This window comes from Rhipicephalus sanguineus, chromosome 2, assembly GCF_013339695.2.
Source record: "Rhipicephalus sanguineus isolate Rsan-2018 chromosome 2, BIME_Rsan_1.4, whole genome shotgun sequence".
Taxonomy (NCBI): Eukaryota; Metazoa; Arthropoda; class Arachnida; order Ixodida; family Ixodidae; genus Rhipicephalus; species Rhipicephalus sanguineus.
In genome coordinates, this window is record NC_051177.1 from 87,236,753 (window position 1) to 87,250,283 (window position 13,531).

The following is a 13,531-nucleotide window of genomic DNA, read 5'->3' on the forward strand; positions in this document are numbered from 1 at the left end:
TACATGTGCCGTCGAATATTCCAGCGTTATCGCTGGTTGTCGCGCATGTTCTAGAATAAGCTTGAGTGTTCGCGTCTTGCGCGCAATCTTAACAAAATGATCTACAATCATCGCGAAGCTTCTCGAACAATGGGGCGCGGTTTGCGCTGAGCGTTGCTGACAGCCTTCGTGGGCGAAAACCGAATACGGCAAAAGGGATAATCAGAAACGCACGTGGCAATATCCCTACGAAAAAAAACATGGCTGATCCCTCCGTCATAGGAATCGGTATAACACGAAAGTTAAACGTGTCTTCACAGAAGTAGTGCTTATTGTGTATTTATATGTTAGAGCTTGTACAATATTGTAACACCGGTCTCCACAAGGATTTGGTATTTACACTATTTATTGACGGGCGAACTTGTGCCCAAAGCCAAAAGGAAACACAGAAAATTCGGAAGGAACCGAAAGTCCGCAGCTCTCACGAGCCTCTCCTTCGAACGCCGTCTTTCTCTTCTTCACGTGCGTTGGCTGCTCGGCCGAAGCTCGTGCGCATGCACGGCCGGCCGGCGCATTGTGGCTGGCTTCATCTGTCGTAGCGGTGCCGTCTTCGTTTCGCTTCGTTTGCGACGCCTGCGTTGTACGGACTGATGGCAGTTTTCCGTGGCAATATCTATTCGTGTTTGGCAGCTATAGCACCGTTTGACGTGGATGCACCCATGTGGACAGCATGTCTCTATTGCGACGACTAATGCCCATGATCATTATTAGACCGTTGTGGTAGCTGACGGTGTGAACATATATTTGGGCACAGCGAATCGTGAATCCCGCGTAAGGATGATAACAAGCTCATAATCAACACTGGTACCCGGTATGCGCTTCTTCAAAGCGTCGTCAATTAGGGAGAGAAACGGCACAGTGTGCGCTTTCTAGTAATGGGTAGCCGACGCCTGCGCTCATGCATACACTAACACACACTGCGCTTCAGCAACACTGGAGGTAGAGGTTCGTAGCCTGAGCCGCAAACGCGTGCGTCCCGCTGGCCTGTCTCGCAGGCGCTGCTCTCGCTCCACCAAGGCACGACATTCGCACGTCGAAATCGCGTCCTCTCTGCAACGCGTATTGCAGCAGTTTTGTTAGTCGGTGCTCTCGCAATTGAAGCAGTCGGCCGCGGAGAAATCCCGTTTGTGCCCCTGGAAGCTGCACTACTCCGATGAGCCGATGCACACAAGCCAAAGGCAAAGAACGTAACTGCGTCAAGGGCGCCTCGGCGACGCCAGCGCGGCCAGTCTACCTCTCTCGTATCGAGACGCTTTAACCAGCTTTAACCATTACCTCCGATATCGCGTGTAATCTCGGAGGAAGCGCTAGTAAGTGTCGATCGTGAAGCATTACTTCTTTTCACATCTCACAGACGGCGGCACCGCCCCGCTCCGCCCGCCGCGAAAGAGAATGTGTGAAAGATATAAGGCGCCTTCGCGCCGTGTCTAGCATCTCCCGAGTTAGCTTACTTGGTAGGGCGTCGGGCGCTTGCCGTCGCGGCCGCAACGTCGTGGGTTCGATTCCCAGCGGGGTATCTTTTTCTTGGTTTTTTTCTTTCTCGCCCGTTGGCGTCCATTTTATCAACGTCATATCCGTGACGGATGTACTTGATGGACCCCGGCATAAAACACTTTCGTGTTAAAAAATATACACGTTGCATTAACAATCCATTTCGACGGCTTATATGCAACAAATGAAAAGAAACCATACGGGAAAGTCTCACCGCACGTAGACGAGAACCGATAGTTAAACTGCATGAGCAGTACGGTTATATAGGCAGGAAAAAACGATCTGGTGGTTTTAGCTATTACTCTTTTGTAACTTCAATTATCCAGGAGCGATTTAAAGGGTCAAGGGCGCGTGATAAACAGCAGTGAACGTTGTGGGTAAAGGAAATAAGCGTCTTTATTATTATTATTATTATTATTATTATTATTATTATTATTATTATTATTATTATTATTATTATTATTATCTCAAGCTACCACTGCTGCTCTTCGGAACTAGGATGGTTTCGTGGGCTAGTTGGTATTGAATCATAGAAAGGTTACGGCTAGGGGTGTGCGAATAGCGAATTTTGGAAATGAATCGAATGTGAATCAAATAGCGATGACGCCGAATCGAATGCGAATACTACTCAAATACTCTCCGAATAATTTTCGAATAGTAAGGCAACCGTTTTCAAAACAGTCCTAGAGATCCACAACTTTTTAATTTGAAGCAAATATTCACAAGCTTTCACCAAAGCTTACGGTCACTTTTGACCGACTCAAAGTACCACAATTATAAAAACTGAGGCAAGCTCAAACACAGCCTTCGAGATGGTTTGTAACTGTAGGTTGAAATACAGCAGTGGCTACAGTAATCCCGGTGATACTTTGTCGACTGCTTTTAAATAAAACTGAAACATACAAGCTAAACAATTTTGAACCGAACACCACGCATATAGCTAAAGCTGTAACGAAACAGATAACCCGTCATCACAACATGGGCCTCGGCACCGAAACCATGTATGTATACACCTTTTCACAGGAGCACCCTCGCACCCATGCTCGCACCTGTGCGCTGCAGGGGTCGAGGGTATGTTTTCAGTGTTGCCATCGCGCTTTGGGCTGCGCATGTTGTATCTGTACGCTTGGTACGCTTGGATGTTGTGTGTGAATTAGGCCCTTCTTTGCGATAAAAAGCGATTGTCATGGCCGGAAATGGTGCGTATTCAAAGAACCGATCGTCTGGCCATCACTGTGTCGTGCACGGGTGCACGAACAATCAGCGGAAAAGGAACATTTTAGGCGTGATTGTGTGCCCGCAGCACAGCACGCCGCGCGAGGATTGCAAGTGTGACATGTTCTCGCTGTATCACTTTCCGTCGTCGCCGGAATTGCAGAAGAAATGGGTGGCGTCGGTAAATCGGAAAAACTTCCGTGCTTTGGGCTGCGCCAGTACTGTGTGTGTGTTGCTTCGGTACGCGTTTGTGTGACTGTGTTATGCGCCTGTGTCCGATACGAAGTGACTACCACGGCAGAAAATTTACTGCATTCGCATAGCAAGTCATCTGGTCATCACTGTGTCGTGTACGGGTGAACGAACAAGCAGCGGAAGAGAAATATATAAGGTGCAATCGTGTGTCCGCAATGCATGTATACGCCACGCGATGAGTGCAAGCGTGGCATGTTCGCGCTGCATCGTTTTCCTTCGTCGCCTAAATTGCGGCAGCAGTGGGCGGCTTCACTAAATATTAAGAACTTGCGCGTGTCGCCCTGGTCACGCCTCTGTTCCCGGTATTTCGTTGGCGGCAAGAAAAACGACGAGAACAACGTTCCCAAGCAGCATCCTAGATAGGAAAGAAAGGTACGCAAGCCACTGATGACTCACCTACTCGTGAGAATGTTGCGGATTCACACTTCATATCGTCCATAACACAGCGGCCGACACGGCTGCAAACTTCGCCTTGCCCGGTTACGCATGTGCAGCCTGCGCGCGCCGTACTTCAGCGGACGGCCTCGCGGAAACCCACGCGCGATGGGGCCTACTGTTGACGGCTTGCGACGGTGTCACATTCCCCTTCACCAGCACGACTTTTTCCTTCGCACTGTGCGCCAGCGACTGACCCACACAGTCAAACTGCACGTAGCTGCGCGACTACAGTGCCTCGTAGTTGCACACCTGGCGAAGACCCCACGCATTCGCCTCAACGAGATATAAACAATGTTCGCTCGCGGTATTTCTGGCCACTCACAGGTCTCCTCGACCTAGTCTTCGACGTCGTCGGTGTGAATGTAGGTCAACTGTATCTGTGAAGAAGGATTGTGCGGTGTTTACAGTTTACAGCTGACAAACTTACGCGCCGCGAACGAGTATGCGCAGAGGTTTGAAACTGATGGATAATCCGTAGACATTTAGTACGCCAATAAAGGAAAGCGGTAGACAGCTGCAACAACGCTCTAGTTACCGATTATTAACACTTCACGCCGTGATCGACCTGGTACTACGCTGGCTGCTACTGGTACCGACGACGAAGCACTGCCGTTCGCTGACGCGGAGCTAATTCTTGCGTCGCACGGGCGAATGCGCGCCGCTGAACGGTTCAGACAGCGACGAATAAGTCAATGGCAGCGACGATACCAAACAAAACAGCTTAAAGAAACGAAAAATCAGCAAACACAGGCTTTAGCAGGGACCTCACACCAACAGATAACGCGCCGGTAAAGTTCGAGTACGCGCAGCCCAAGATGGCGATTTCGCCAATCTTGCACGTTAGACGGCGCGCATTTCAATATGGCGCCTCCCTGGCGTGAGAATTTGAAAAGGTGTATACATCAGTGTTGAAAGCTGTATCTGCAAGGACAATTTACGCAAGCACAACTCTTGCGTCTGTTGTTACTCATGAAGCTGAATGCAGGCGTAGTCCCCACCTTAAACAAGATGAAGGTAAGTTTATTAATGCGATGCAGGAGCAGCATAGTAAAATCTAACAGTGGAGTTTTCAGAAAAAAAAAAAAAGCCTTGATCCAGTAATCGTAGAAGCTTGAGCTGCATGCATATTGGTAATTTAGTGAATAAAACTAAGACGGAAAAATACCTTTGGCTGTTCCTAACTTTTGTTGTGTTGGGATTCTCGCGTCGGCGCTGATTATTCGAAAACTATTGGAAAAATATTCGGTATTTCGAATATGTACTATTTCATTCGAGTACAGAATCGAATAGAATGCTATTCGATTCGTTATTCGAAATGTTCGAATATTCGCACGCCTTTAGTTACAGCGCACACGGACGGGGACAAAGTGAAGAAGAAACGCCGAGTCTTGTTTCTTCTTGACCTCGTTCTCGTATGTGTGCGCTGTAACTTTTCTAAGGTACAAGGTTCAACGCCGAGAAGGCAAGCAAGAAATGGAAATTTATTTCACGCAATTAGAAGCGGCGACCATCAGAGCGTGCTGATACTGCCACGCAGCGAGCACCACCACCACCACCAGGTGCCCTTGAGGGGGACAGATATGTGGAAAGATATATAGAGCGAGAGCTCGGTTTCAACGCCCTCACTTCCATCGGCCAGATTACCTTCCGGGCTGGACACCAGCGTGCGACGAGGCCATGACGCGTAGCCAACCGAGGAAACGCATACAGCCCTCTTCAAAAGAGCACGCGTGTGAGACAACCCGGTTGCTGCGGACCGAGTCTGCCTAGCCACTCTACTCCGCACAGTTAGGATGGCTAGCCTTCTCTCTCTCTGTGTTTAAAGATCACGCACTTAGAGATATACAGACGTTAACAGTGCGTCATGCGTAGATACATGCCCTACCAGTCTGATCGCTTCGATGGATTTCGGCTGTCTCCTCCGATACGCGCTGCTAATAACGATAATCTAGTAGATGTCTTTCTTTGCTCCAACCTCTCTACCGGTTCAATCACGCCAACGTTCGCATTAAAGCCACCTGGCCAACTCTTAAACAACTAGACAGGCGCTTTTTTCTTTCTTTTTTTTTTTTTGAACCTCGAAATGCGAGGTTTCGTTTATACTTATACGGACGCACGTGAGAATGCCTCGCTCTACGCGGCATATATGGTTTAAGATCACGTGTGGTGCATCTACGTCACCTAAAACAATCACAACTGCACCGACTAAGATTTTTTTTTTTTTTCGTAATGTAACAGCGTATTTCCTTTAACTAAAATTTACTAATCCACACATAATTCGATGACCACATTCAATAGCAGAGAGAGCTGACTGCCCATTTCAAACGCTTCCGTTGATAATCTCGAAGAATTCGAACCTACGTTAGGCTCCCGAAGTGGTCGAAAAAAATCGAGACAATTTATAGCGCTTAGAGATATGGTTTCTAAACTTTACTGCCCGAAAGAAACATTCAAAGCGTCGCGTCCATGCGTAAGTTTGTTCTGTACGCTTGCAAGTCCCATTCACTGTACCTGACAATGCGCCCGTGTACCAGAGTGGTTAAGATGGCTGCTGACGCAATGCGCACGAACAGGTCGTGTTTCTAGTTAGACTATTTGGCGAGATAAATTTCATGCATTTCATAAGCATTGCATTTCGAAACGTGATGCGCTGTGCAGCTTTGATGACCAAAAATGAAGCTTGCCAAGACACCATTTCGTTATCGGTTCGTAGGCGTGGCAATGGTGTGAGCGCTTACGTGACATTGGACGAAAAACTCTAATCCAAGGTCCGACGTTTTTGTTCGTTCGTTCTTTTTTTCTTTTCAGGGCATTCGTCCTTAAACTGTTCTGACTGAGCTGCCGTAGAGCCAATAAACTCATCGGTGACTCAGTGTCGGCTACGGCATACAGATGTTACGCTCAGTCATACGAAAATGCTAATTGGAGGCATACACACCATATGCATGCGGGCAAGCTTGTTTCCCTAAATAAAACATGAGCGCAGCAGACAGTATCTACAAGGTTCGATACTAGACCAACGTTAACCACGGGCGCGTGCAAGCTAGTAAAACGCGGCGCGACGTTTCCCTGGCTACAGTGGACTCGCCCAGCATTCTGCGATGAAGGCGGACTGCCTAAATTACAGGTTACCACGTGAACACGCCCTCAGGTACGCGAGAATAAAGGAGAGGAGGGAGAAAGAAAGAACAAACGCTCAGTGGCCGTGTACTACATGATACACCCGCAACTGTGCCTCGGGGAAACACATCCGCGATCCTCGTAAAATAATAAAAAAAAAGGACACCGTCGCAGCGATAAGCTTTCGCTGCACGCGCACACAAACACGCAGGTAGTACACATACAATCCCCCACCGGTGGCGAAGGACGCCAAGAAGACGAAAATAAAAATAGAGGATTTTAGTCTGTCCGGTACACCGCTATACGCAAAATGCTTTGCGTGTACCGGAATACCGGGTGTGAACAGCGCATGCGCACGCCCGGCAAACATGGCCGCGCCGCCGAAAGTGATTGCCGTCCACTTAGAATCTATCAAGGAGCCGTCGCGCGCTCTGTCGCTCGTTATTTCCGAACTGATGCTTTTATTTGCTTTATATTCACGTTCGTAAGCTTCGGCAGCAAAGTATTCGTGCCGATACGGCACCGTTTTGGAGAGCCATACTCAAATAATCAATGTGTAGGCTTAGCGAGTGACAATCCCATAATCTCGAAGGACATACATTATGTGTTTGTTAGTTGTTTTTATCCTCCATAGCTGGCGCCACTTGACGTGGCGGCAGCTACGGCACACGCTATCCGGTATTAGGGCGTTACCGGAATACCGGACAGGCTAAAATCCTCTAATGCTAATCGTCCCTTCTCGCTCGTTTCCTGGTGCGGTGGCGCCGGCGGTCGCTGGGGGGCGGGGGGGAGGGGGGGGGGCTGCACACCGGCTTTCATCGACGCCGCGGCGTACTGACTGTGAAGGACCGACAGACGGTGGGCGTAGCCACAGAGGGGGGGAGGAGGGTTCAAACACCCCCTGAACTTTTTCAGTCTGCATGCACGTACAGTAATGACAAATATGAAAGGGAACGCTGAAGTTGCCTTCAAGAGGCCATAGCAGCTAAATGCAGCTGGCAAGCAGAAGTGCTTATAACGTTATACATTTAAAATTCCGGAGAGACATCTTTGCAAACTGATACATCAAACTTGTATCCTCGCATCACGAGTAATACGTGCTCACACACAAATTCGGTGTCCCCTTTCATATTAGGGAGTTTTAGCTTGTAACGTATACTTCTTTACGTTACCGTTACCGGATTACGTTTAACGTTTTACCGGAACTCGAGTTTTAGTACAATTTTTTAGCTGCCCAAACGTAAACCTTTACGTACGTACGTAAACCTTTACGTTTGCGCAAACCACTAAGTGGTGATGATAACAGCATTTAAACTACATTTAATTTAGATAATATTGAATTACGCTGCGGCAAAATCATAAGAGAGGTTTTTAGCATGTGCAGTATCCCGGTATAAGCGAAGGTGTGTAGCAATACCAGGTTACCGGGCGATGGTGTCGACATCTTGTGACGTTTCGCGCAACCACAATCATGCACACATTTGTTTTTGCTTAGTGTTCTCGAGGGGAAGAAATGATTGAAAAGGCAACTCACTCGTAATAATGCCGCTGCAAGGCATTTACATTGCGAGTAGAATGCCCGATGTTTCTGCAATAACAATTTTGTGCTCGCCTGGTACACCTTGGCCCAGCTAGATGGCGCCACCTATCCAGCCTGTCAGCGTCTTTAGGCCTCTTACGTTTGCGGATTCGGTATTCTAGGTCGCTCTAGGCTCGGTAATCCGGCTGAAATAAGGTGATGGTAAGGGGCGCTCGCACTTTGGTTTATTTTGACTCGGCGGCTGGAGTCTCCGCAAAGCGGATATCGCGAGTAGCCACAAACGAAGGTGGATTTGCGAGATAGGGCCGTAAACGTAAAGCCTATCCGGCGAGTAGTTTACGTTCCGTAAACCTTTACGTTCCGTAAAGGTTCGCGCATGCGCAGATTCCATCCGGTATCCGGTAACACGGTAACGTAAAGAAGTATACGTTACAAGCTAAAACTCCCTATTGCTCACGACAGTACTTAAACGCACATGTACAAATGTACGATGCACATAATTATGGGGGGTGTCGCAGCCCTCCCAAAATCAAATCCTGGCTACGCCCCTTTACAAGACCAACAACGAATGCCGAGCTTCTCAACCATGCACTCGCTCACTTATCGCTTCCCCGGTGAACTACCTCACTTAAATGCGGCCAAAAAAGTGCCCGATAAGGAAAGAATGAGCTCTAAAAGCAAGGGTTGCTTAATGATCAAACCACTGCAGACAGTTCACCTTATTTCTGTCCACTGACAAAGATTAACTTCATCCGACACTGAACCTATCGCCACGTGGAGCATGCCAGTTGGGTGTTAGAAACGAGTCCATTGTCAGCAACTACACAAAACTGCGCCTAAGCGTCCGGATGGTTACAGTGCTAGCGGTCTACAATGTAATGGAACACCAGGATATTCCCCCAGCAAGACCCATGGAAGGCGTCCATCTTTTTCAGAGGCTCTGGGTTTCAAGGCGGATGGCAGAGTTAAATAGTTGGCGATAGAGTTTAGCGAGAGATGCTCAGGGTACTGGCAAGAGAGAAAAAAAAAAAAGAAGGAAAGAGATTTATAGAACCAGAGTGATTATGGGTGTAGGGAACAGTGCATTGCAGAAATAGTGGCTTGTATGAAGAAATAAACAAAATAAAGGCAATGATATGCTGTTGTTGATGGCACCAATATCTGATAGAATCCAACCTCATTTGCATGCATACCACCAGCCCTGGCTAACTGTTGGCTGGCACCGCCAGCTGTTGGCTAAACGCCAGCTGATGTTCCCTACAGCTGTTACAACAGCAATTTTGTCTTCTATTTCGATGTAATGACTAAGGCTGTCAATCAATACTTCTTTGTGAAGTATGTCCTGTCAAAAATGCGATGTCATGATACCACTCGCTGTTAGCCTTTACTTTCATTGTTTACTTTGTCCTTGTTTGTAGGCGATGTAGCTCTCATAGTATACGTTGCTGGGCTAGTTGGTTCATAATCTTCAAAATTGGCTAGCGCAAAATCGACAAGTACTAAGAAGGAACACTGATGCGCTGTAAAGAAAGGCTGTTCTTAGAAACTTGGTTATGATGCGAATATGTTTTGCTATCCCAATCCTGATTAGCATTGTCGACTGTCATGTGCATTGCGCCTGTGTGCGCCACTCAGCTGAGTATATATGTAGGAAGACTTTTCTGAATAAAGCTTAGTTGCGAGTAGTGCCTGTCCTGTACATCAGTGTTCCTTCTTAGTCCCTGTCGATTTCGTGCTAGCCAATTTTGGGTATGAACCATGTTTTGAAGTACGTGTTTTGAGGTCAGTGACACAACTCAGGAAGAGGTGCTCAGGAACCCTCTCACACTCATACAAAGAATGTAATGGATAAATTTTAATCTTCCAATGTTGGGAGGAGAAGTAGGCTCAGATGAAGCAGCTTGCCCTAGTAATGAGACCATTTCAGTACAACGCTTAGAGTTATAACACACTAGGCTGTATTGCCATGCACGTGGTGGTAGAGGTCTTCACATCTGTCACAACTGAAATAAGCTGTCGTGTAGAACTGTCAAAGAATCACTCGAAGCTTGCAAACATCATGGCAACATTTCAGGACAAAAAAGATGCCCCCTCGTAAGCGCCTTCTAAAAACACAAGCTTACTCGATGCCTGACAGCTATTTTTCACACTTGCCTTCCTTACTGTTTTTAGCATTAAAGAATGTTCAGCGCTTGTAAGTGCAACTATGTAATGCCAGCACTTTTAAGTAACATTGTCCATGAAACCCATTACTTGTCCGCACTATTCAAATCAAGCAATATTTTGCATTAGTGAAAATGACAGAGTGCTAAAAATGGCAGTGATGTGATCTTGACAACATTCATCAGCGATAAAAATGCCAGCAATAAAAAAAAACAATATCATCACTAAATACCTGGAAGTCATGCAAATTAACTTTCCTTGACATGTAGCAATTAAGAATATGAATAAAATAAGCAGGAATTAAATTAAAATCAAGAGAAAAAAAAAGATGTGTTTTAGTGAGGATGTGAAAACAACCTCTGAGCCTGAAATGAATGCCAAGAGCCAATAAAATAATGAATAGCTTTAAAATCATTAACAGCCTTTTTTATCATTGATGTAGACCAATGTTCATATCCTAGCATTTAAAGTAACAAGATTCTGTCGCTTTGCTGCACTTTATGAAGCATGGCTTATGAGGAAAGGCTGCTGAAACGTGAACAAATAAGCATTTCGTTTACTAACTCAGGCACCTTAAAGGGACACTAAAGAGAAACAATCAATTGGTTTAGATCGATAAATTGAGCTCTGAGAACTCTAATGTTAATTTCACCATCACAGGTTTATTAGTAGAGGAGAAAATCAAGTTCAAAGTTTTGTTTTTAAATTTCGCGCCGAAATCTACCCGCGTGATGTCACGAATTTCAAAGAGTATTTATCGTATTAAGGCGCCATTAGCTCAACAAAATTACCCCAAACTTGGTATGTTAAGTCTATGGCCCCCTCAGAGGACAATGTACTTCACTTCATTCAGGCGCCGTCAAAACATGTGACGTCACGGCAAATGGTGCGGAAACTTCTAGGTGGCGTCGCCACCCACATTTCGTTTTTGCCCGTTTTCTCGCTTACTAAGCGTCTCCTCGCAGCAAGCGTGGTGTTTTTGGCATAGTGAAAGAGTACTTTACTAATAAAAGAAAAATCATTTTGCTCTTTAGTGTCCCTTTAAGAAGAGCCCACATGGTCATAAATTGTCAGAATAATTTCAAAAAGCAGTTTTCCAGCCGATTAGCGCTTGTGTTACACTAATGTTTAATGCGAGTGTGTTCGTTGTCTGCAATGATGGCAGAGTGAGAAAAGAACATACTTTTCTATTTTAAATAGGCCAAGTTGCCACTAGTGCATCAAATAATGTTGTATTAGAACAACCTTCATAGCATCCATAAAGAGTATGAAAGAGTACACACTGACTAATGTCATGCCTGAGCAAAATTTCTCAACACATATGGTCAGGCTTATCCTAAAAACCCTGGCTCCTTGAGCAGTACATGTTCTAATATACATTGCGTCATCCTACATGTCCACCATGGCAGGGACAAATGTAGTTACATTTCTGCCACAACTTTACACTTTACCACGCAGGGTGAGAATGCGACGTGCAAAAAAAATTATTCAAGCAATATTGAAACCTGATAGCTGCGACTATTTGGCGCATCATTCCCAAATGTTGAATATTCACAACATACTACCATTAAAAAAAAAAAAAAAAGCTAACTGCAGAGTATATTATAGCACAATGAAAATGTACAGGTAGAAACCTCAAAATGTTTGTTTATTTTACGAGAGTTGTCTTTGTAACATGATAACTGTGTTCCTTTAGCTTATCATTCAGCTGCCTTCTTAGACAATAAGACATTACAAGCACAGTTGCAAAATATGCAGAGTTCAACATTTAGTGGTTTTATTGTCAATTAATAGTTGGGGTCTTATGCCCCAAAACCGTGATACGAGTAAGAGGAACAACACAGTGGAGGGCTCCAGGAATTTTGACCATCTGGCGTTCTTTAACGTGCACCTCAATCTAGGGACATGTGCCTCGAGCATTTCCCCTCCATTGAAATGCGGCCACCGTGGCTGGGACTCGATCCCACGACCTTCGAGTCAGCAGTTGAGCACCATAACCACTAGACCACCGTGGCAGGTTGGTTTCACTGCCAATGAAAGATTATTGGAAAAGTTGATATTGAAAAGGGAAAAATCTGTCATCCTCCCAAAAGTAGCATAAAGCCAAAAAGGAAGGCGATATGGCTATTTATGAAAATAGTTTTCTGTGCCCTTGCACTACAATCAAGTGAACAACTATCAAGTGAACAACTTCTAGATTTCATTAATTTTTCTCCAATAGTTGACTATTCAAATGAAACTGATTTGCCTATGTGTTTTGTTCAAAACAGTTATTTTTGTAATTTGCTCTCCCCCACAGTCTACTGTCATCACAAGCTGAGAGTGTGAATGATCACTGGTACCTTAGAGGGAGGCCATTTCATGAAACATGTAACTATACATGCCTTGCACGTGACGTCAGAGACAGGTTCTTTGCGCTTGGTCCCCCAACATGGCGGCCACTGTGACTTTTTTATCTCATTAGAGTGTGTCAGTGCAGAGGAGGACACCCAGGTGTTGCGCTCTAGCCGCGCCAAGGGGGAACACAAAGGAACACAGGGGTTTTGGTGTGAAAGATGCTTGGGTACACGGCCGTCACTGTTTCTTGCTTGCAAAGAGATGATTGAAATGAGGTGACCCCTGGCATCAGTGTGCCAGCACTGATCGAATGCAATGAAAAGTGTGAAGTGCGTTACACAGCAAATAGCCAGACTGAATGAGTAGAAAAGAAAGAAAACCTCCACAGCACATTAAGTATTGCCTGTTATCACAGCTATGGCAATGAAATAGCTTATGAAGCAGCATGTTGACAAAACAGAAATGGGTCATGGAAGTTATGTGAGGTAAATGCATAAATGTAACGAAAAGGCAAAGACAAAACAAATAACATAGCAAAATATATCCAAATTCTCGAATTACGCTGACCATGTTGACTCTATAGGCACCTGTTGCTTAGTACCTTTACACTGGGTCCGCAATACATTGCAGTTGGCAACACCGCCATGGTAAAGCTTTTTAGCCTTAGGAATGCTGGTAAATCATACACCCCTGGTGTGTGTGTGCATACGACATTCAATGGAAAGTGTAACGCAGCAATAACGTCTAAACGAAAAACTACAATAAATAGTTCAGCAGCTTTGAGAGATATTGTAGAGTTCTCATGAACCAGGAAAATCGCCAGCTGAATGGAAAGAAACCTTCATACATTGGAAACACACCAAGCGAAAAGGGCTCTACAGAGGGCAGTAAGGTGAAATGGGCGAGAGAGGCGTGCGCTACGGTGCGATGGAA

General features: G+C 45.7%; 1 protein-coding gene across 1 annotated transcript in view; it reads right to left on the minus strand.

Moving 5' to 3' along the window:
• Window positions 1-13,531, minus strand: part of LOC119383306 (protein scribble homolog) — a 152,346-nt gene that overhangs the window by 137,956 nt on the left and 859 nt on the right.